Below are 20,838 nucleotides of genomic sequence, written 5' to 3' on the forward strand. Positions count from 1 at the left end.
GAAGATGCCACCAGAGGATCTTCAGGAAACTCTTCTTTATTTCCTTTTCTCACCTCTCATTTGGGCTGGAAGTAATACATTGAAAAATAAGCTAAGCTGTTTCTTAATGTTTTTCCTTTCTCAATGGGTATAGCCTGGTTTTGTCCCCTGTTTACCAAGAACTCTGAAAGATTGGACTTATGCTTAAGTCTTAATTTAATTAAATTTTAAATGGCAATCTGCTTACTCCATCTTCCTTTCAATTTGCATCAATAAGCACCTGCCACAGAATATTTGGAAGCATTTTGATGGAGAGTTTGTTTTAGTAATTATCATGTCAACTTCAGCCTTTCTTGTTTTTCTTTTTTCATCACTTCTCCACCGCAGTACTTCATGTATGTTAAAGTGTCCTTGATTTTAAGAGTTAACATTAATGTAAAAATGGTTTTTTGGAAGAGGGAGGAAACAAATAAACATTATTTCTACAGGAAGATACATTTTGACTCAGAAAAGTAAAAATATGAAAACATAGTGCATTTATAGTAATACTCAGATTTTACCTGACATGTTGAAATTACCTCAGACCAGATTTGCCTTTACTTTTTTTCCCCCAAAATAACTCAAGAAATTCTCCAATCCAGTGAAAGGGTTTCTAGGTCCAGCAGGCCATGGTTATTCCCTCTGTTTAATGATAAAGAGGAAAATAAAGGCTGCCTGGGTGGCTCAGCTTGCTAAGCACCCAACTCTTGGTTTCGGCTCAGGTCACAGTTTTGTGAGTTTGAGCTCCACATCAGGCTGTGCACTGATGGTGTGGAGCCTGCTTGGGATTCGCTCTCTCTCTCCCTCTCTCTCTCTTTCTGTGTCCCCCTCCCCCGATCATGCTGTCTCTGTCTCTCTCAAAATAAATAAGTAAACTTTCACAAAAAATTTTAAAAAAAGAGAAAAAAGCTGGTCTTATCCAACTTGAACGCTTGTCCCTTGAGCACATTTGAGCTAAGATCTGAGTTATTCAAGCTTCTTGACAGTTATTCAGACCTCTTGCTGTTTTTTCTAGTTATTCAAGGGGTTCAGACTCCCTTGTTCCCCACGAAATCCTACTACTGCTCCTTCCTACACACCCCTACTGCCCAATGTAAGATACTGGGTAAGTTTAACCATCCATTTCTTTGTTTCTGCCTCCAAAATGCTGAATTCCAATTGTGAAAACCATATTTTGTACTTTATTGGCTGCTGGCCCGTCCAGATCCGCTCTGGCTGTCTCTGTCCTGCTAGAGACTGGCTTCCCTAGATTTGGTCGCCCAGACTTACTGTCTGCCAAGGGTTATAGCTCCTACCGAGAGGCCCCCCCAGAGCCACTACTCTACTGGGTGCTCTCTCCTATCTCCCTCTCATCTGCCCTCCCTCCCCAATCTGGTCTGCTGGAGGGTACCTCATCCCAGGATACTCTTCCTGATCTCTCTTTACCCTGCCACCGTGGTTGTAATGAACCTTTGTGAAACTTTCTTCCACTGGCGCACTTGAGTAGTGTGACCTTTCTTGTAATCACCCTTAGACACACACGCGCGAGCACGGGCACACGCAGACACATTGTTAAGTCGATAGAAAGACACAGTAAGATATCCTATCACTTACGTTTAGTATTTTAATCTTTTCCATGTTTTGATGTCAAACAAGAAAAGATCACTATGCGTAATAAAATGATAGGGTCATGTGATTTGACACTGGCTTTGTTCAAGGTGCAGCTGGCCAACATCTTTCTCGTCCCTAGTTAATTCACTAGCCTGCCCACATGTGATATTTTGTAATCTTCCCTGCATGGGCAAACCACCCTATGCTCACCTTTGTTTTCCACCGATGGAGTTCTGATTTCAGGGAAGAAAAACTAGTACAACTGATGAGAAACCCTCCAGTTTTGTTGATGTCATTGTTATCACTACGGAACTCCACCGCTTCAGTAATACTCTGTCCGTACTTTCCGGTCTCCAAGAAGTTTGAATCCATTTTTCTCTCCCAGATTTACACCTGCATATGAACTCTTAACACCACCTACCCTTACATTCCACAGGACTTACCTCCATGGACTACCTCTTTGATCTCCTCAGTCCTTAGTCCTACCCTCTTCACTGTTTTATTTTCTTTTTCCTCTATAAACATCTTCCATTCTCTGACTTTATTTTTAAGAGGAAAATGTCTAATCCCTGTGGTGCTTATCATTCAACCCCTTGCTGTTTTTTCTACTTCCTGTTCTCTATTTTTACTTATTCTCTCCTCTGAAATTGTACTTTCAAGGGTAATCAGTATCTTTATATTTATCAAACACCAATGGCTTAACCCTACTCTGTGGCATCTGGAAGTTCTGAGAATGTGGTCTTTTCCCTGAGTTCTATTTTTCCTTGGTTTCAGTACCACTCCAGGCACCTTGTGCTTTTAATTTCCCAACAGGTTCCCTGGTGGGCTCCTTCCCTGACCCTTCTTCTTTATGTCACACTTGTTATAAGCTTTTTTTGGTATGTTCTCAACCTCTTATATTCTGATTATACATACTTTTGGGATTTAAACAGTATTCTTCAGTTTAATGGCCACAAATTGTATTTTTATTTCCCTTTATATCTATCTACACAAATTCTCAAATATTTCTCAGTGTTTCAATACAAGAAACATGAAATTTGGATGCTGTTTTGATGAACTGCTTCATCTTAGGACTTCTTTGGGTAGCTCCAAGCCGACCATTAAACTTATTTATTTATTTGTTTCTTTATATATTTACGAAAGAGAGGGCACAAATGAATGAGGGGCAGAGAGAGGAAGAGAGAGGGAGACAGAGAGAAAGAGAGAGAGGAAGAGAGAGAAAGGGGGAGAGAGGAAGAGAGGGAGAGAGGGAGAGAGAAAAGGGGAGAGGAGTAGAGAGGGAGAGAGAAGGGGAGGGGGGAGAGAGGGAGAGAGAGAATCAGGGCCCACCCAAAGACAAGCTCTAGCTCACCCATGTGAGACTTGAACTCATGAACTGTGAAATCATTACCTGAGCAGAAGTCAGATGCTTAATGACTAAGCCACCCAGGCTCCTGACCATTAAACTATTAAGCTAAGTCTGCAACAGATATCCTTGTGGATTACTCATTCCTGACCTTGAAACTAATCCTGAACTCCTCTCTATATATGAGGCCATTCTAGATTCTCACCCTGAAGCTCTTCCAAAATCACATACCTCATACAATCTCTTTCTTGCATATACTCAGATGTTCTCCTTTTCTTCAGAATAAACTCTGAATTTCATAGTATGACACCCAAAGCAGGTCTATGCCACATGCTCTATTTTTAAAACTTTATTTTTTATACCTTGTTATCAACAATGGTGAACTACTTAGTCGTTTCTGAATGCATCATGTACGTGCAGGCTTTCTTTTTATGCTGTCCCCTCAGAATGCTCTTTTTTCCCATCTGTGTTACTGGAATCCTATGCATTTCTAAAGCCCAAGTTAAATCTTAGTAGGGAATATTAAATCCTCTCTTCTTCACACTAATACAACATATGGTTTTACAACCATATTTACTGCATATTTATTGGTGGCTGTCCTTCAATACATTATAAGCCATGATTTCTTCACACTTTTTTTTCTACATTTGTTTTTGAGAGAGAGAGAGAGAGAGAGAGAGAGAGCGAGAGCAAGTGGGGGAAGGGCAGAGAGAAAGGGAGAGAATCCCAAGCAGGCTCTGCACTGTCAGCACAGACCACGATGTGGGGCTTGAACTCTCAAATCCTGAGATCCTGACCTGAGCTAAAACCAAGAGTCAGATGCTTAACTGAGCCACCCAGGCCTCCTGCTTTCCTCACACTTTAATGAAAAATGAGAATATAATTTTGGGGTCATAGGATAGCCAGGTTCCAAAATGGATATGGGAGAAGGGTGAAACAAAACTAATAAATGCCTAGGACTAACATATTATTAAAGGATTTCATATAAAGAATGATCTTTATAAAGGTATAATTGTGCCAATAGATAGTCATTTGGAGATCTTTCACCCCTGTGTTAAATAATTACTCAAGAGCTTTTAATTGCATGTATCTCTTAGACATATTTTTCTAGTAAGACTATTTACCCTTTCAATTTGCTTAGCAAACTACTTCCCATATAATACAAATGTAAATTTCAGAAGTGTGTCTCTCTCTATTACACAAAATTCTAAATTAAAAGTGTCTAGATAAATGAGGATTTATTACAATCCATTTTCTTTTTTTTATGGCACTGAAGTACTTCTAAGGTCTTCATAACCATTAATTACTTATGATATTGCTATGAGCTAGGGAGAAGAGAAATACTATTTTCCCCTAGTTTAAGCAGAAACTAAGAAAAGGACAGATAGATGGTTTTGAGTAATTTGTTAAGATCACTTATGAGACAGAGATAAATCATGAACCCAATTTTTCAACCTGGGTTATTGTGCTTTGACCTAGAATGACTATTTTCATGTGCTCCCACTCTACCAATTAGATTTTAAAATATTCCAAATTAATCATGAATTTTACTGATTTTTGCCTCTATTTTCAAAAAGAAAATTGAACCATGGCAGAAAACTGCTGAACTCACGTGGTGTTCAGGTTATATGAGGATCATTTTCCTCCAGGTGGTACATTTTTATAAAACAGGCTCCCTATATTTATTTGGTCCAAGGGTGAAGGATTTTGGTTTTCCAGGTTCGCCTTTTATGTAAAATGAAAGCATATGTGACCCAAGAAAACCTAAAACTGCTTGAGTAGTATATACTTTATTGAAGCTACTCCTACAGTCCTGAGTATCTGTTAATATTATTATTAGTTTAAATAATAGTACTTTAAACATTGTTAAATATAGTATAATATAGCATACTAGTATTATATGCTATTAAATACTATTAAAATAATAGTATTTTAAAACCTGGAAAGTCCTGTGCAATAATCTCAATTCCACTCTTCAGCACGGATATATATTTCTCTCCTCAAGAAATGGAAAGTGGCCCATTCATCACTTTCTATTGTTCAGATTATGTGGAATCTCATTTACCTTGGCTGACTAGACTTTTAAGATAAGAGTTAATCCTTTCAAGTGGATGGTTCAATGGAGTGAGCCAATGGGGACAGCCAAGTAAATTTCATGGAATGGAAAGGAAATTGCCAAGAAAACATAATCCCCTGTAGATTTTCCTACCTAGAAGGCCAACTTAAGATTTGAAACCCACCCGGTTGGTGGCAAGAAGCCCAGAAAAGCAAGGCACCTGACTCCCCTAAGCCAAGAATCTCTGGAATGGGAGAGACAGGTGAGCGATGAGAAAGAGCCTCATTCTAACAGCACAGATGGCCAGTGCCATCCCCGCCAAATGGCTCACCAGGTCTGACAAAGGGGGCAGGTGATCAAACAGACTAAGGCTGAAATGACTGTTCTAAATAGTACTGGAAAGGGTGACAGGGAGAGGGGAGGCGGGTAGAAGCAGAAATAGTCAATTTATGGAAAAATTATTGTCATCTCCACCTGGCAACATGTCCTTTCGACATCTGCCTTCCTCGGGCTCCTGGACTTTCTCAGCCCTGGCAAGTGGAGATCAGGTGCTTGGGCAGATGATATACTTAGTTCCTGCTGGGCTGGAGGCTGAGTCACTGTGCTTTGTCAGTTCCACCCTGGTGATTGATGGGGGTGGCAGGAAAGTCACCACTCCACTGGCCCAAACATGTTCTCTCCCTCCCATCAGAGAACCAGTGCGGCAAACAAAAGTGGATGGCATTCAAGGCTTACAAAGGGGAGGGGAGAGAAGAAAAACCACTGCAAATGAATGGGACAGTTTGCAATGCTGGACTTTGTCCTTAAAAAGTGATAGATATATGTTAGTTCTCTCTGCTTTCCCTTGCAGTCAGACTCTCTGCCTGAGTGAATTTATATAGTCACTAACTTCATTTTTATAATTGTCTCCCAATGTTCTTAACATTTCTATACACAGAAAACATATCAGTGTAGATCTTTTGTTTTTCTAAATTTTAAACTACTTATTTATTTTTGAGAGAGAGAGAGAGAGAGAAAGAGAGAAAATGGGGAAGGGGTAGAGAGAGAGAGAGGGAGACACAGAATCTGAAGCAGGTACCAGGCTCTGACCTGTCAATACAGAGCCTGATGCAGAGCCCAACACACAAATCGCAAGATCATGACCTGAGTTGAAGTCAGATGCCCAACTGATTGAGTCACCCAGGAGCCCCAGTATAGATTTTTTTAAAGGAAAATCAAGAAATACACTCTCTGTTCTATTTCATCTAACCCACAAGAGAACCAGGAAATTCCCCAGAAGACTGATCAATTCAATTTCTCAAATTTATCTCATTGGACTAGTTAATAAAAGACTTCCCTGAGAGAGGATAAAACAAAAACAAAAACAAATGTTCTATTGAAACCGTACTGTTGAGGAGTCTGGGCATAACATTTCTGAAAGCCCTTTAACCACAGGCAACACATACTCAGGTGTTCATATACCTTTTGATCCAGGAGTTCATTATCTAGCGTTTTTCTCTCAGAGTGTAAGCAGAGATGTGAGCTAGAATTTATCAGTTAGGATGGTCATTGAAAAATTAGAGGCAACTTAACTTCCAGTATGGTATTTAGTACATTAAATATGATACAGTTATATGGCAAGTTTCTAAAAAAGACTCAATAATTAAAAGTGATATTGTCCACAGATATTAAACTAATACCATTATCAGTCAGTATGTTCTAACCTATGCTATGATAAAAGCAGCAACGGTTTATATCCCAGTGGATATAGAAAGAGAGGTTTGTATATTGCTCACATGTCCACGATGGGGTGAATGGATGGTCTTGAGGAAGGCGGAAGGCATCCCGAGTCAAGGAATGTAATCATGGATGTTGGAAAAGCCAAATGAGTTCTTCCCTAGGGTCTATAGAGGGAGCACAGCCCTGCTGACATCTTGATTTTAGGCATATAAGACTCATTTTGAAGTTTTGGCCTCCAGAAGTATAAGAGAATAAATTTATCTTGTTGGAAGCCACCAAATGTGTGATGCTTTGTTACAGAAGCAATGAAAATCACAGAGAGAGGGCTAACAGAGTAGGCACCATCTTGGTCCTTGACAATACTACGGCAGAAAGGGAAAGAGTTCTGGGGGGCTATACTCTGGAAGTTAAATGGTCCTTCCTAGAAGTAACACAAGTCACTTCCCTTGAAACTTAACTGGCCAAGCTAAACTTATGGCCCCGCACAGACCCTAGGGCTTCAGGAACCCTATCAAGTACCTGGAATTAGGAAAATTGGAAATATTCCATTAGCGGCACTAGTTACTGCTCATCACATTGAAAATAGCAGTAATACAATAAGTGAAAATCATGTTATTAATCATGTTACAGAACACCGTGTTATTAATATGGAAAAACAAACCAGAAACATATACCTACACTAAACATAAAAAAGCCTGGAATGTGTAGAGGCTGCTTTTAGGCAGATAGGTTTGAGCAACGGAATGAAGAAAGGGTCACAGCTACCACCAGGCTGAATCCAGGCAGCCTCAAAATATACATAGGCCCCAACTAACCAGGTGGCTACTTACACCAGGCCCAGTTACTAAAAAAGGAGGGGGGGAAGTCCATGCGTGGCCATACCTCTTCACCTCTAGTGATTTAACTGAACCCAGGGAAGGGGTCAAGGGAACCTCCACTCTATAGCTGGTCAGTCAGGAGCCAAAGTAACTATGTGAGCTTGCAACTGGCCTCTGTACTGGAGGGTGGGCTTCTGGGATGGAGGCCTATGAGCCCTTTACCTGTGGAATGAGATCCTATCTTTGGGTAGACAGTGTCAGAATTGAGCTGAATTCTAGAACACTTTGCTTTTTGTGGAGCACAAGCCCCCACCACACACACAGTTGGAATTGGGTCCAGGAACCTAACTTAGTGTTCTTCTTGGGAATTTAGATGTATTAGTTTACTAGGGCTTCCACAACAAGGTACACAGCTTGGGTGGCTTAAGCAACAGAAAAATATTTTCTCACAATTCTGGAGGCTCAAAGTCCAAGATCAAGGTATTGGAAGGGTTGGTTCCTCCCAAAGCCCTTCTCCTTGGTCTCTCTTCTTGCTATGTCTTCTCATGGTCTTCCTCTGTGTGAATCTATGTCTTAATGTTCTCTTCTTATAAGGACTCTGGTCATATTGCATTAGTGCCCACTCTAATAGCCTCATTTTAATGTAATGATCTCTTTAAAGATCCTATCTCCAAATAGAGTCAAATTCTGAGATACTGAGGGTTAGGACTTTAACAGGCATACATTCTGGGGGATACAACTGAGCCTGTAACATCAGGTTTTAGAGGAGCAGTTTACTGCCATATAATAAGATGCTATTCTTTGAAATGGATGGAAATGCTACATCTAAGAGAGAAATTGTTGTCCAGCAGAACTAAGTATTATTTGGCCTAGTCTTTAAATTCATCCTTGGAGACCAAAATCTTCTTGGGAGAATAGACAGATATGTATATTTAAGTTTATAAACACATTCTGCAGGTCTCTTCTTTCTGTAAGGGATCTGCATTGAGCACATTGATCTTCCGGGTGCCTCTACTTTAGCACAACATTTGTAGAAGGCAGAAGCTTCCAGGAGAACAGCAATTTACCTCATTCCCTGCTGTAACACACAGCAGGTGTTAATTAGTTTGTTATTTCAATTGATCAAAATGCCCCTAATGCCACAATGGCTCTGGGCACACTTACCAATGCTATTTCTCCCCCCATTTATTTAAAAAGCTTGCCTCGAGTGTCTATTAGTTCAGCCAACATTCTGTGTTCCAAATTGTTACTGGCTCATTCTTACCAGAATATGAAATGAATTCTCAAAGTTGACCCTCAGACATGAATCTCTGACACTAACTGCAGTGAGAAGATAAGGAGGAGTTAATGTTTATTTTATGATAGGACAAAAATCCTATTACCTGAGTCCCTAAAACTTGCCCCATACAAATTTGGACTATTTTACCATGCCCGGGAAAGGCTTTAATCTCCTAAATACTGGGTACGTGTGTGTGTGTGTGTGTGTGTGTGTGTGTGTGTGTGTGTGTGTGTGTGTGTTATGTTCAAATGCTCATTACCAAATACAGCTAAGTTGGTGCTCCTTAAGCTTTTTGTGATTTAAATGTACAAACTTTGGTTCATGGAGCCAGCCACTCAGCATAATGGGGGAAGCTGTTGCTGCTGCTTCTTTTATCCACTAAACAAAATGTTTCTGGTTTGATATTTTATCCACTTTAATCTTAGAAAAGATCAAAAGAAATTGAACATTCTGTTCAAGTCCTTTGAATATAAAGCAATTAAATTTCAAGTAAAAAATGAACGAGAAAGGTCATCCTGGAAGTAGTGAGTCTAAGTTTGCACAGTCTTCTGACTCTGTGACACCTAGCAAATCTTGATGTGACTCAGAGCCTTGGTTGTTTCATCCGTCCAATGGCAATCAGATACCACCTGATATCTACATAATGCTTTAGAAAACATGTGTAGAAAACACAATGAACTTTTGATGCTTATAGCTAATCAGCACAAGAGACAGGAAAGGTTGATTGTAACAATCACTCACCATTTGAAGATCCTGAGCCTCATATAAATGACTTGCTCAAGGCCACACAGCCAATGTGTATGGAAATAGTACTCATTTCCTAAAAGTAGAGGGGTAAAAAAAATGTGCTTTTAGTATCTCCTCCTTTTGCATAATATATGGTTTTATTAAAAAAAAAATAAAGCCAACTTTTTGGAAAGTTTGCAATAACCCAGCAAAAAATACTAAAGCCAAATATTATTGACTCATACTAAAGAGATCCAAGGGTGATATAAATAATTTATATCTCCAGACAATACAAATCCTATTTTGCTTCTACATAATTTCATTTGAACAAACAAAATAATATGTGTGAAATCATCTGCAATGTCTAATTTATATTAGGTACTCAATATATGTTGGCTAAATCTAAAACTATTAAACCTATTTTTTTCCTCATAGGTTCTTTTTTTTAGTTTTTATGGATTTTTTTGTTCTTGTTGTTTTCCTCCAGAACTGTTCTCCTTTCAGTGTGCTCTCTGAATCCTGCCTGAGGTTATATCAGATCCCAAGAATGGAAGTAGGTTTTGGTGGAACCCATTTTCAAGATTAGGACAATAAATAGCTTTCAGAGCTATGTCTGGAACATTCTCCATTTCTAAGAAATCTTACTGAAAACCTACAGATAAATCTCAGGTTCAGAATAAATACAATATGAATGGTAGCTTAGATAAATTATCTTACCAAATCTTATTGCTTTTGGCCTCATAATATATTAGGTTGCATTGCTCTATATATTGCTTCATAATTATTCCTAAGTAGTTTTATGTGCTTTCTTATAAACAATTTTAAGATAGGATCCCTTAATTCCTTTGTTTTTCTCCCCCCTCCCCAATATAACATGTGACAAGGGGAAGTGCAGAAGGGAATATGAAGAAAGTAAGTGGGCTCTGAGTACCAGATCCTCAAATTATGAGGGATGTGACCAAAGCAATTCATACAGCCATGAACCTCTGATTCGTCATCCAAAAATAAGGATATTAACTAAAATAATTCATAGGATTTTTACTTCTTTGTAATCTAATCATTTATAATCTAATGAGTCAAAGTAAATGAAGAAGATCTATACAGGAACTATACAAATGTTAGTTCTTATGTGGCAAAAACCCCAAATATTTCATCCTTGAAATTGTATTTTTTGGGGGGTGTTATATTTGTTATATGTTATATTTCAAGTATGTTATATTTCAAAGCATCCTTCGAAGTTTGATGTGTCCATAAAATTGAGTTATGTCCAATGGGCTGGGCCAAAAAGGAAACAGAGTATTTTCAGGTCTAACTCATAAGAAATATCCCATACAAGTCTGTCTCCATGTCAAGTGATCAGATGTTAACACCCACAGTGACCCTGGAAGCTATGTAGTGAAAAGTGGTAGAGACTTCCATATGTTGGGTGCCTGAATAACCTCATGGAACAGAGTCCTCATTTGCTCCTGCTACCAAATGACTTTATTTAGGTAGGGATTAAATCTCTATTGTGTTAATGCATTGATAATTCTTAGTTGATCTGAATCAGCAGCTATCATAGCCCTAGCCAATAAAGTATTATCATTAAATGTTAGCCAATATTATTTTATTCCAATATTTGTGGTTATTTTCAGTTTTTCTGTGTGGGCAGCACACTTTCAAGTTGTAGAACTTGTACTAGCACACTTGAAAGAATTGAATTCTGAGCCTGTGAAGCCCAAGGGATACACACAAGGAATCTGAGGTGGGACCGGCAGCTCCAGCAGCGTTGGTGACTTCAAGGCGTAGACCACAAACTCCAGCTGAGGTGATCAGTAAGGCTCTCCTAATTCATTCCATACCACACTGATCAAAAGATTATCTCTAGCACCCTCTCAGCTCTGCCAAGCGGTTTTTGTTTGCAATTGCTTTCGTATTTTATTTGAACCTCTTTTATCTCTTATCATAGTTCTGTGTCTGTTTCTTTTATCTTGAACACTTAACTTATGGCTCCTAATTCATGTTTACCATTCTACAGTTCCTTGTACAGAACCTGAACAAACTAGGAGTTCAACAAAGGTTGATCTATTACCTTCTGATGTTACTATAACAAGGATTGCCATGTTTTGGCACCTGAGTCAATGTTTTCTAAGCACATTCATGTACCTAACCCATCATCACTGTGAAACTAGAGGGGGAAGATCCCCATGTACAGATGGGGGAACATAAGGAGAGAGATCAATTACACTCTTATGTTTCTATGACTAACAAGAGGGAAGTATGAAACCAATGCTACTCTTTCCTAATTTTTCCATCTCATGTTCATTCTACTGAATCACACACAGTAATGGCCACATTCATGGTGTTCTGGTGATGAGAGGCATAGTCTTTATCCTGAAGGGGCCACAAGTCCTATTGGTGCCCTACAAAATATCCTTAAAAATAGAAATGGTCAATAATAAGTGAAAACTACAGCTTTTGCCTGTAATGGCCAATTTCGAATACTTTTTGAATGAGTACTATTTCTGAATAAACTAAATTTTCTGGAGTAACTTGATAGAACTGTGATAGTAAGCCATAATGAGTAGAAATATTGTGGTTTACTGAGTCACTCATGACTTTCTAACCCAGATGTTTACATGAGGCTTCATATATGTGTTGGAAGGCTGTTGGAATCTGTTCCAAACTGAGGAGATTAAGATGGATGGGGGTACTGACTGAGAGAACTCAGAGTACCGAGGAGATTATAGGGACATCGTAAAAGACTTGGCAGAGAATGCTAGCTAGCTAGCCAAAACTTGTTGACTCTCCTTTGGGCTTAACACTAAACTATCTCCCAAGGCTGTCATATATATAGATGTGTTCATATGAATTATGACCCTCAAAGGAGATGTAAGCAAGCATAGTGTGTGCCACTTCCAGGTCTGATCCAAAAAAATCCACTGATTGTAGACCACCATGTGTTTTTCCCACAGGAGTATCCACAAGACATAAGGAGCTTGGATCCCCATAGAATCACACAGAAGAGAACAATTATGCCAACCTGATGACTTCTATGTGTGGATTTCTTCTTTCCTAGCTTATCCTAACTACTACAAATAGTCAATAGAAGTATGTAGAGTAGAACTGAAGACAGAAAACCAATCAGTCAATCAACCAACCAACCAACCAACTAACCAACAAAATACCAAGGTCCTTCTGAAAGGAAATGCTTGGTCCTTCTTTATGAGTAAGCCATAGAAATAATAATTTTCAAAAGGAAATTTGTTGATAAAAAGAGAGTATCATTTCAGAAAATTTCTGTTATTTATTTATTTGATGGATGAAATATTTACATTCACCATCTAGGCAGATGGCTGATTTCAAAGACAAAAGAAGAGAAAGATGGAAGCTTTATTTCCTTCCTAAACATCTCAATATTTGGTCTAAATAAAGCTATCTATAATTAAGTGCACAAGGTCTCTTCAAAAGTAATGATCATGGCATGTGTTGGTGGTATAGTGGTGAGCATAGCTGCCTTCCAAAAGTAATGAACATGACCTCTCATGACTAATTTGGTCTCCCAAATAATGACTTTTACATTTCTAAAAGGAATAGACTTCGTTAAAATTTGAATTTTACACTGAATATCATATCTACCATAACTACTTTGTTTTGTGAAGATTCTAGCTAACTAGCTACCCACCTGTTATGAGCTTTGAAATCAGATTACTTGTGTTAACATCTAGCTATGTCACTCATTAGCTGCATGGCTTTGGGTAAACTGTGTAACCTCTCTGGTTGTTATCTGCTCTGAGACTGAGATTGTGCAGGTAGGCACCATGGTTGTGCCCCACCCACATCTCCCACTGCAGGGAGCATACTGACTGAAAGCCATAGGTGTTGAATTCCTGGATTCACCCCTGTGTTCAACAAAGATCCTAATGAAAACCCAATGCCTATAAGATGAGGAAGACCCTTAATGGGCAACTTTGGCTCAAGAACTCCTCTCAAAGTTCCTGGCTAGATCTTCCTTAGGACTGCCTTTGAGCCTGAAACTCTTCTACCCAATCTTCTGTATCACTGACTAGAGGTTCTCCCTGTTTTCTTTGACTCTTTCCCCTTTGTCCTTCCTAGCCGTTTCCTCACGAAATCTCTTGCATGTCTAATCCCATCTTGGAGGGCCTCCAGTAACAAAATGCACATGAAAAGTGTAGCAGAGTAGGTGCTTGATTCATATCAGCGATTATTGTTCATAATCTTTATATTCTTAAAATAGGAGATTCCATAAGGGCAGCAGTGAAGTGGTAATCTTGGCAGTAGGAAGGATTCAGAAAACACATTCAAGATTAGGAGAAGACATGTGCAGCTTCAGTAAATCTCATACCATAGGGAGTATTATGATACTGTCACTTAAAAACACTATGAAATATAAGCAACAGCATCAACAATGAAACATACAAGGGCTGATTTATAATCCGTGGTTGGGATTAAATTTTTTTAATTTGCTTATGTAAATTTAAAATCCTAATTTTAGAGATGTGGCAAGAAAATGTTAAAAGATTAAAGGAAAAAGAAGTCTGGCTTATCACATATTGAACATTTGAATTTTAAAAGATGTATGCAACTCAGCTCTTTCTCATACTTTTCATAGGTTCTGAGAAAAAAAAAGACAAGATGAAAATGGTATGAATGAGAAGCGATATTTCTTGGATACACAGAGAAAATGGAGCATGATTTTCCATTTGCAAATTCTTAGTAGCTGGCAGTCTGTCCTGTATCTACTGAATAGTGACCCTGGGCACAGTCTAAAGCTATGTGCTTTGGGGGAAAAGTCAAAGAATGCTGGGGATGATCTCTGTCATCCAGGCTTAACTGAATCTACATCTGTGAATATTTTATTAATGAATGGTAATAAGTGCAACCCAGGCACAGAAGTGCTATAAAAACCTGGATAACAGGACTAGCTCGACAGTAAGAAGAGTGATTAGCATTATTTCTTCATTATTTACCATGTGTCAAACACTTTGCACAAGTTATCCCATTAAATCCTCTCTACAATACTATGCAAGCTTCTATGTTCTATGGGCCAGATATCTGAGACCTATGACAAATAAGAGACCTAGGATTTTAAGTTGGGTTTAATGGGGCCAGGGTCCTGGTTCTTAACCACTGGGAGTCCACAGTGCATGCAGCCTGTAATGCAGTAAAAATGACTAGTCAGAAAAGACAATTTTAAGGGAGATGAATTGTGAACAGTTAGCCCATGTTGTAGCTTTCACAGAAGGCAACAGAGAAGCAAACATTCCACGTATGGGCTGGAGAAGCAAGAGAGAAGATAAACAATGGAAAGAAAGCAAACCTTGGGTAGAAGACAGGAAAACAGCCTGGCCTCTCAGCGTTAGAAGCTTTGCTGGGGCGGGTAGGGAAGGGATGAGGCAGCAGATGCAGGCAGAGGGAAGTAGACAGTTGATTTAGAGCCTGAAATGCAGACAAGGCAGATCTGACCCTTGGTGTGGAAGGAACCCTGTTCTGGCAGTTGTGGGTCCTGGTGTGGTTGATTTCCTGGGCCTGGAATCAGGGGACAAGGGCCTGGTTTAGGGGAAAATTCTGAAAACGGAAAGCATGGAGTAAGTCAGAAACAAACAACACACACACACACACACACACACACACACACACACAAAACAGAAAAGCCAAAACCCCAAACAACAGAGGAAGCATTAGGCATAGCTGAGTGACGTCATACAAAAACCACGTAAGGAAGCAAGTCAGCACCTGTCTACCGCCGTGCACCGGTTCTGTGCCAAGAAGGGGCATTATGATACTGGGGCCACTGGGAAATGCTGCCTATGACTGAGGCAGTGACCAGCACCCTCCACAGCCCCGCTTTCCACGTCTGTCAAAGATTTGGGGTGGTTCACCCACAGCCCTGCCTGGGAATGGGAGGCTTCCCTGGACAGCCTCATAGGACCCCATCTAGGTGTGGCATTGCTGGCCCTGGGGACGTCAGCATGAAAAAGGTCTCTGTTCACATCAAAGCTGACCAGCACGCAACTATTAGGCATCTGGAAAATCTTGCCGGAGGAGTTTTGCAACTGCTCCCCACCTCCTCTTGGCCCAGAGCAATAGCTAACACCCCATGGAAAATGCTAGAGCAGTAGCTACCTTCTCCCTGGGCATCATTGTGTTTTTCCACAGCTCAAGTCAGCCCAGCACTGGCAGCGAGCAGTCGGCGGCAAAGCACAGTGCCGCCACACCGCAAGGCTGGCTAATCAGGGCTATTATGCTGTAGAAAGCTTCACTGATGTGCCTCTTAAAATTTTACCACCGACACACCTACCATCTGACACCGTACAATTAGCCCCACGCTCTTGGAGCCCACGGTAGCGGGAATATTACCACATCAGAGAAATCATTATTTGAGATTCAGAACAGCCCGTGTACATGCAGAGTTCCTATGCCCTTCTAGGGCAAAGGATTGCGGCTGTTATTCTTTATATTGTGGCAAAGTGCTAATTTTCCGGAGCATTTTCTCTTAAGAAAACCACTGTGCTACATTGTCATCTGATCCATTACCATTAACCCTACTGGGAAATGTCACTCCTCCTCTAGACCGAGAAAGTAGCTCCTTGCTGAGACCTTCCTTCCGTGTTTGATCAGAGAGGAGTATCCCTGTTTGGGGAGCTGCATGACATTTCAGTCCACCAGGTAATCCATAACGTTTCCACGGTGTAACTTTCTCTTATGTCCCAAGCCCAGTCTGGATTTCCACCCTCCATTCTCCGCCACAGGCAGGGATGCCCCCCAGACACGCACCCACTCACACACAGGTCAGTGGACACAGAGACATGTACAGACACACACACAGACGTTCACACGTGGACACGCATGCACACCCTCGTGCAAACAGAAGTCAGACTCAAATCTAATGTAAAAACAGAAGAGAGACAAGGTAGACTTCCAGAAAAAAAAAAAAAACGACATGCAAAGCAGGCTGGGAAATGGATGCAAGTACAATGTACGGTATTCTAATATTTTTAAAATGAGGCTTATGAAATACCACGTGCACGTGTGCTCCTGCACAGTGAGGACGAGAGCCCTGACACTGGGTTCTTCGGATATTCAGGTATATACAATTATGAGGGGTTTGGAGGATGGCCAGGGGTCAGAGAAGCTGGGACCAGGGTTTTGTTGAGCTGTGAACTAAACCATTGTGCTTCTAGCCTGGTGTTTTGTGAAGGAGGAGGAGCCCTGTTCAGGGAGCCCTATTTACACACCACCTATTATGAGAAGCAATGCAAGGAGAGGTTGGGGAGGGGATTAGAGACTTGATAACGGAAAGTGCTCCCGCCTGTGCGGGTTTTCTGACTAGGGAATAAGAAAGTCTCCACCTTCCTTCAAATCTGTTTTTATCCATCTGTCGTCTCAGGAACTGAGACCACTCTCCTGCTGCAGCTTAGAAAGGGAAAAACAGAACAAAAAACCCTGAACCTCAGATACCAAAACATCCAATAGCTGTTCTCGCTACTGTTGTTTTGGAGGTAGTTGGGCTCCCTAGTTTTTGTATTGAAACCTGGGACACTTCTTGGGAAGTGCCAAGAGAAAGAAATTTTGCTGAATTTCTAGCTGGAACTTTTAGGAATTAAAATGTCCCAGTGCGCCCCCCGTATTTGTACTATTTCTATTCCTGGTTTGAATCTGATTTAACTAAGAAAATGGAATTTAGAATTCCAGCAAAAAGAAAAAGGAAAAGAAAAAGAAACACATCTTTGCCATGGAATACTCTGAAGACTTTCCAAATACTTACCTATTTGTTTGGGAGATGGTGGATACTGGTCAGGTAACAGGCCTGCTGAATATTTCAAGTTGCAGAAAGGTTTGAAATTGACTTGATTCCTACCTGAGTGCTGCTTCGGAAGTCAGACCCAGGGCTAGAGTGTCTTAGAGCACACAACATTTCTTTTCCTTTTACTGTATCACTGATTCCCTCAATGTAGAGGCGAACAAGCTTAAAGAAAATAACTGAATGCAAAGACCTGAAATCAATGTCAGCACATCTTCTAATGAGCTACCACCACAGCGACCTGCTTTCCGGAGGAGACCACCTGCTCCAGGGAGACAGATGGTGGCCCTATGGGGGTCATGGCTCCCCTTGTAAAGAAAGCTGGAGTCACATACGTGCGCAGTTCTGGCAGGAGGAAAAAGACCGAGACAGTGACACTTCACAGGAGAGAGTGGTGACTGTGTTAAAGAAATGTCCGCACTGGCAGCTCCCCGGTTCCCCTGTTTCCTCTCGTTTTAACTGGGTTGGGCAGGGACACCCTTCCCGAAGCACCCCGCACTAGGAGGGACAGGGTGACAAGTCAGCATTCTCAGAGGCTCTGCAATCACGAGGATGGAATAAGTTGAATACGTTGAGTAACAAAAATAAAACACAGGACAGGCTTCTTGGATTCACAGTCTCTTACTCGCAACCAGTGTTAGATTTGGGAGGGCTGACGAGAGCACTGAAGAGGGGCACAGAGAAGTGACACTGAGTAAGAGGTGGATGTGGAAGAAAGGGACACATCGGGTAGGAATTCTATTTTTAGAACAGCTTATGTATGAGCTATACTACACAGAGATCCGTAGGGAGATACACTCAAGGAAGAAAATCTGTAATTTTAGCCCATTAAATGTATGTTGTCTTCTAGTAAACAAATTAACAAAATTCACGTTAAAATGTTAACTACAGAAGGTGGCAGAGTAGATTACCTCTTCGTTCTATATACAGTATGGCTTTATATTGATATGAGTATCTGAGTTTTATTTAAAGACTTTAAAATGCCTTTTCATTTGTTCTGGAAGATATGTTTTCCATTGTTAGAAAAAAACTTGAATTGCATTTATTACATAAACAATAGACAGATGAATTCATTCATGCTCTCGGTCACCTCCCCACTGTCTTGCAGTCCGGGCTATTTAAAGAAGGAGGAATTAAGTACCACCACCGGACCGCCTCAAGGTTGAGAAGTCTCGCAAGAGACCATAGATATAAAACAAAAAATATGGGTCCAAACAACGAACAAGTCTAGCAGGAAAACAAAGTGCCCGTGGAATCACTTGTTGATGTGTCGCCACTCAGTCCTGTCATTTACTGTGAGATAATCAGCTTAGAGCACAGCTCTTCTCTTCCCGGAGCTCAGCCTGGAGCTGTGCGCGGGGAGCTTCGGGGTGGCACGGAGGGTACGTGTCAGACAGCTGGGTGGCCGAGGCCCCTCATGTGAGTGCCTGTGCTGGTGTGGCTGACTGCATCTGCTGCCCATGGCCTCTGCTGCAGGAGCCATCTCCGCGCGGGCGGGACGTGTCTGATTCTGGGGGCCGGCTGCTCCCCCTCACTTTGCGTCTCCATGGCTGAGGAACTCGTCCTCAGAGAAGCAGCGTCACCTTCCTTTAGCCCTGCCAGCGCTGGGCTGATATTCCTGGTCTGTTGTCTGGGTTGGGTTCGCCATCTTCTGACAGAGTAAGAATCTGAACATCGCTACGACTCATACTCATCTGCACCTCTGGGCTCCCCCGTGTGGAGCCGCAGGAGCCAGGGAGGCTGTCTTGTTCACAGAGTACTGGGATGGGGTGAGGGCGTAGCCCCATGTCCTCCCCAGAGCCAACATATCACAGTGCCTTCAAGCCCTGGGTCACAGGATGCTATCGTAGATCTCCCTCACTCAGAAGTCTGTGGATCAGAAAAGGGATCGCCCTGTACGTACAAGTCTTCTCCCCAACTTCAGGACACATGCCAGTCGCTGCAGAGGGACAAAAGACCTCCTCCTGGACTCTGTGAACACTCGCTTCCACTGCTCCCCGCTCAGGGCAGTACCAAGGGGAGTGCGAAGGTTCTCTAGTTCAGCAAACAACTCATCCAGAGGAGAAGCTCTCCATCTGTCTATATTGACATAAAATAATCGGAACTTCTCACTGATGAGGATTTGAACATTCACTGTTTACCTAGCAGGATATCCAGGGGCAGTAGATTCAAAATGTCATCAAGCAACTCGATGGCTTTTATCATTTGTTTTCCTGACATATTTTATTTTTGTCTTTACGACTATGCCTCATGGTTGGAAGACTCAGGATGAGGCGCTGTGTCCTCACATGACAGCACCCATCTGAACAATCTGCAAGAGAAGGAGACCAGACACCCTTCGCCTGGGGGTTCACCTCTGTCAAGGAGGCCCCTGAGCCCCAGACAGGCCCTACGGCCATGTGACTAAGTCACATGACCACACCTGGCTCAATCCCTGACACAGGGGAAGGAACTGAGAAGCCAGTCTACAGGCACCACGATTCATACTCAGGGGATGAGTCCGTTATGAAAAAAAACTTAAATAAAACTAGAGTAGGATGTTTTTTAGATAGAAAAAAGGGCAGAGTGTGTTGGGAAAGCACCAGAAGAGAAGTCAGCCACATTTTCTTCTTTTTGATATGCCAGAACATCACAAGGGATCCTCTTGGACTTCCCTGGAGTGGCTTCAGGGAGGGAAGAGGGAGTATCCAGAAGGAAAGAAAGCATTTTTTCTGTGCTCTAATAATGCTAATTACTTCCTCTGCCCCCCTCCTCAGGGCTCTTCTTTGGTTGGCTGGGAAGTTAGGTAGTTTGGTTACGGAGCTGCCCAGACATCTTGCAGTGACAACTGGGGGAAAACACCTGATCCAGAATGATACCAAATCCTTGGAGGTCCTTGGCATTTCACATGCAGCATATCCTGGTCCTTACAGCATTTGGCAGAAATTCTGTGCACAGCGAAAAGTTCTGATATAACATCCTGTTAGACTTGGAAACACTACGAAAAATGTTAATGGCTTCATGGAAGCACTTTGGGAGTTGAAAGTGGCATACATACTACACACGAATTCTGCAGTGGAATGCTACCAATCAGGAGTAAGCAGTTCAAGGACTAACTTTCATTTCCCAAGAAAACAACCCAAAATGTGTTGGAGAAAAGGATGACTCTAGGGCCCAGGTAGGAGATACACAAGATGAGACTCGAGTATCTGGTCAGGTCAGCATATCCAAAGAACCGAAGCATGTGAAAGGGACACTTTCACCAGTCAAAACAAGTTCCAAAGGACCAAAGATGGAATAATTTGAATAAATTAAATAACACAGTATTAGACTACAACCCAAAGTATGAAATAGATATATGTGCATCCAAACTAATATAAATGAAGAATTCTAAATATTTGTAGATACTTCTTTCCCTTCTAGGAAACAGTTTAATAAACTCCCTTCACAACCACTTTGAGTATGGGCACGCTCACTATCAAATAGAGTGTGGAAAGGAAAAAA

General features: G+C 41.2%; 2 long non-coding RNA genes across 2 annotated transcripts in view; one reads left to right on the forward strand and one right to left on the reverse strand.

Annotated features, from left to right (window-relative positions):
* Positions 1 to 20,838, reverse strand: part of LOC115304915 — a 216,649-nt gene that overhangs the window by 50,669 nt on the left and 145,142 nt on the right. The window contains exon 5 of the long non-coding RNA XR_003914667.1: positions 9,567 to 9,645. This is a non-coding gene — a long non-coding RNA (uncharacterized LOC115304915). The remainder of the gene's footprint in view (positions 1 to 9,566; positions 9,646 to 20,838) is intronic.
* On the forward strand, positions 11,199 to 12,984 carry LOC115304917. The gene is made up of 2 exons (XR_003914670.1): positions 11,199 to 11,358; positions 12,506 to 12,984. It is a non-coding gene; the product is annotated as an uncharacterized LOC115304917 (long non-coding RNA).

This window comes from Suricata suricatta, chromosome 10 (assembly GCF_006229205.1).
Source record: "Suricata suricatta isolate VVHF042 chromosome 10, meerkat_22Aug2017_6uvM2_HiC, whole genome shotgun sequence".
In the NCBI taxonomy this organism is placed as follows: domain Eukaryota; kingdom Metazoa; phylum Chordata; class Mammalia; order Carnivora; family Herpestidae; genus Suricata; species Suricata suricatta.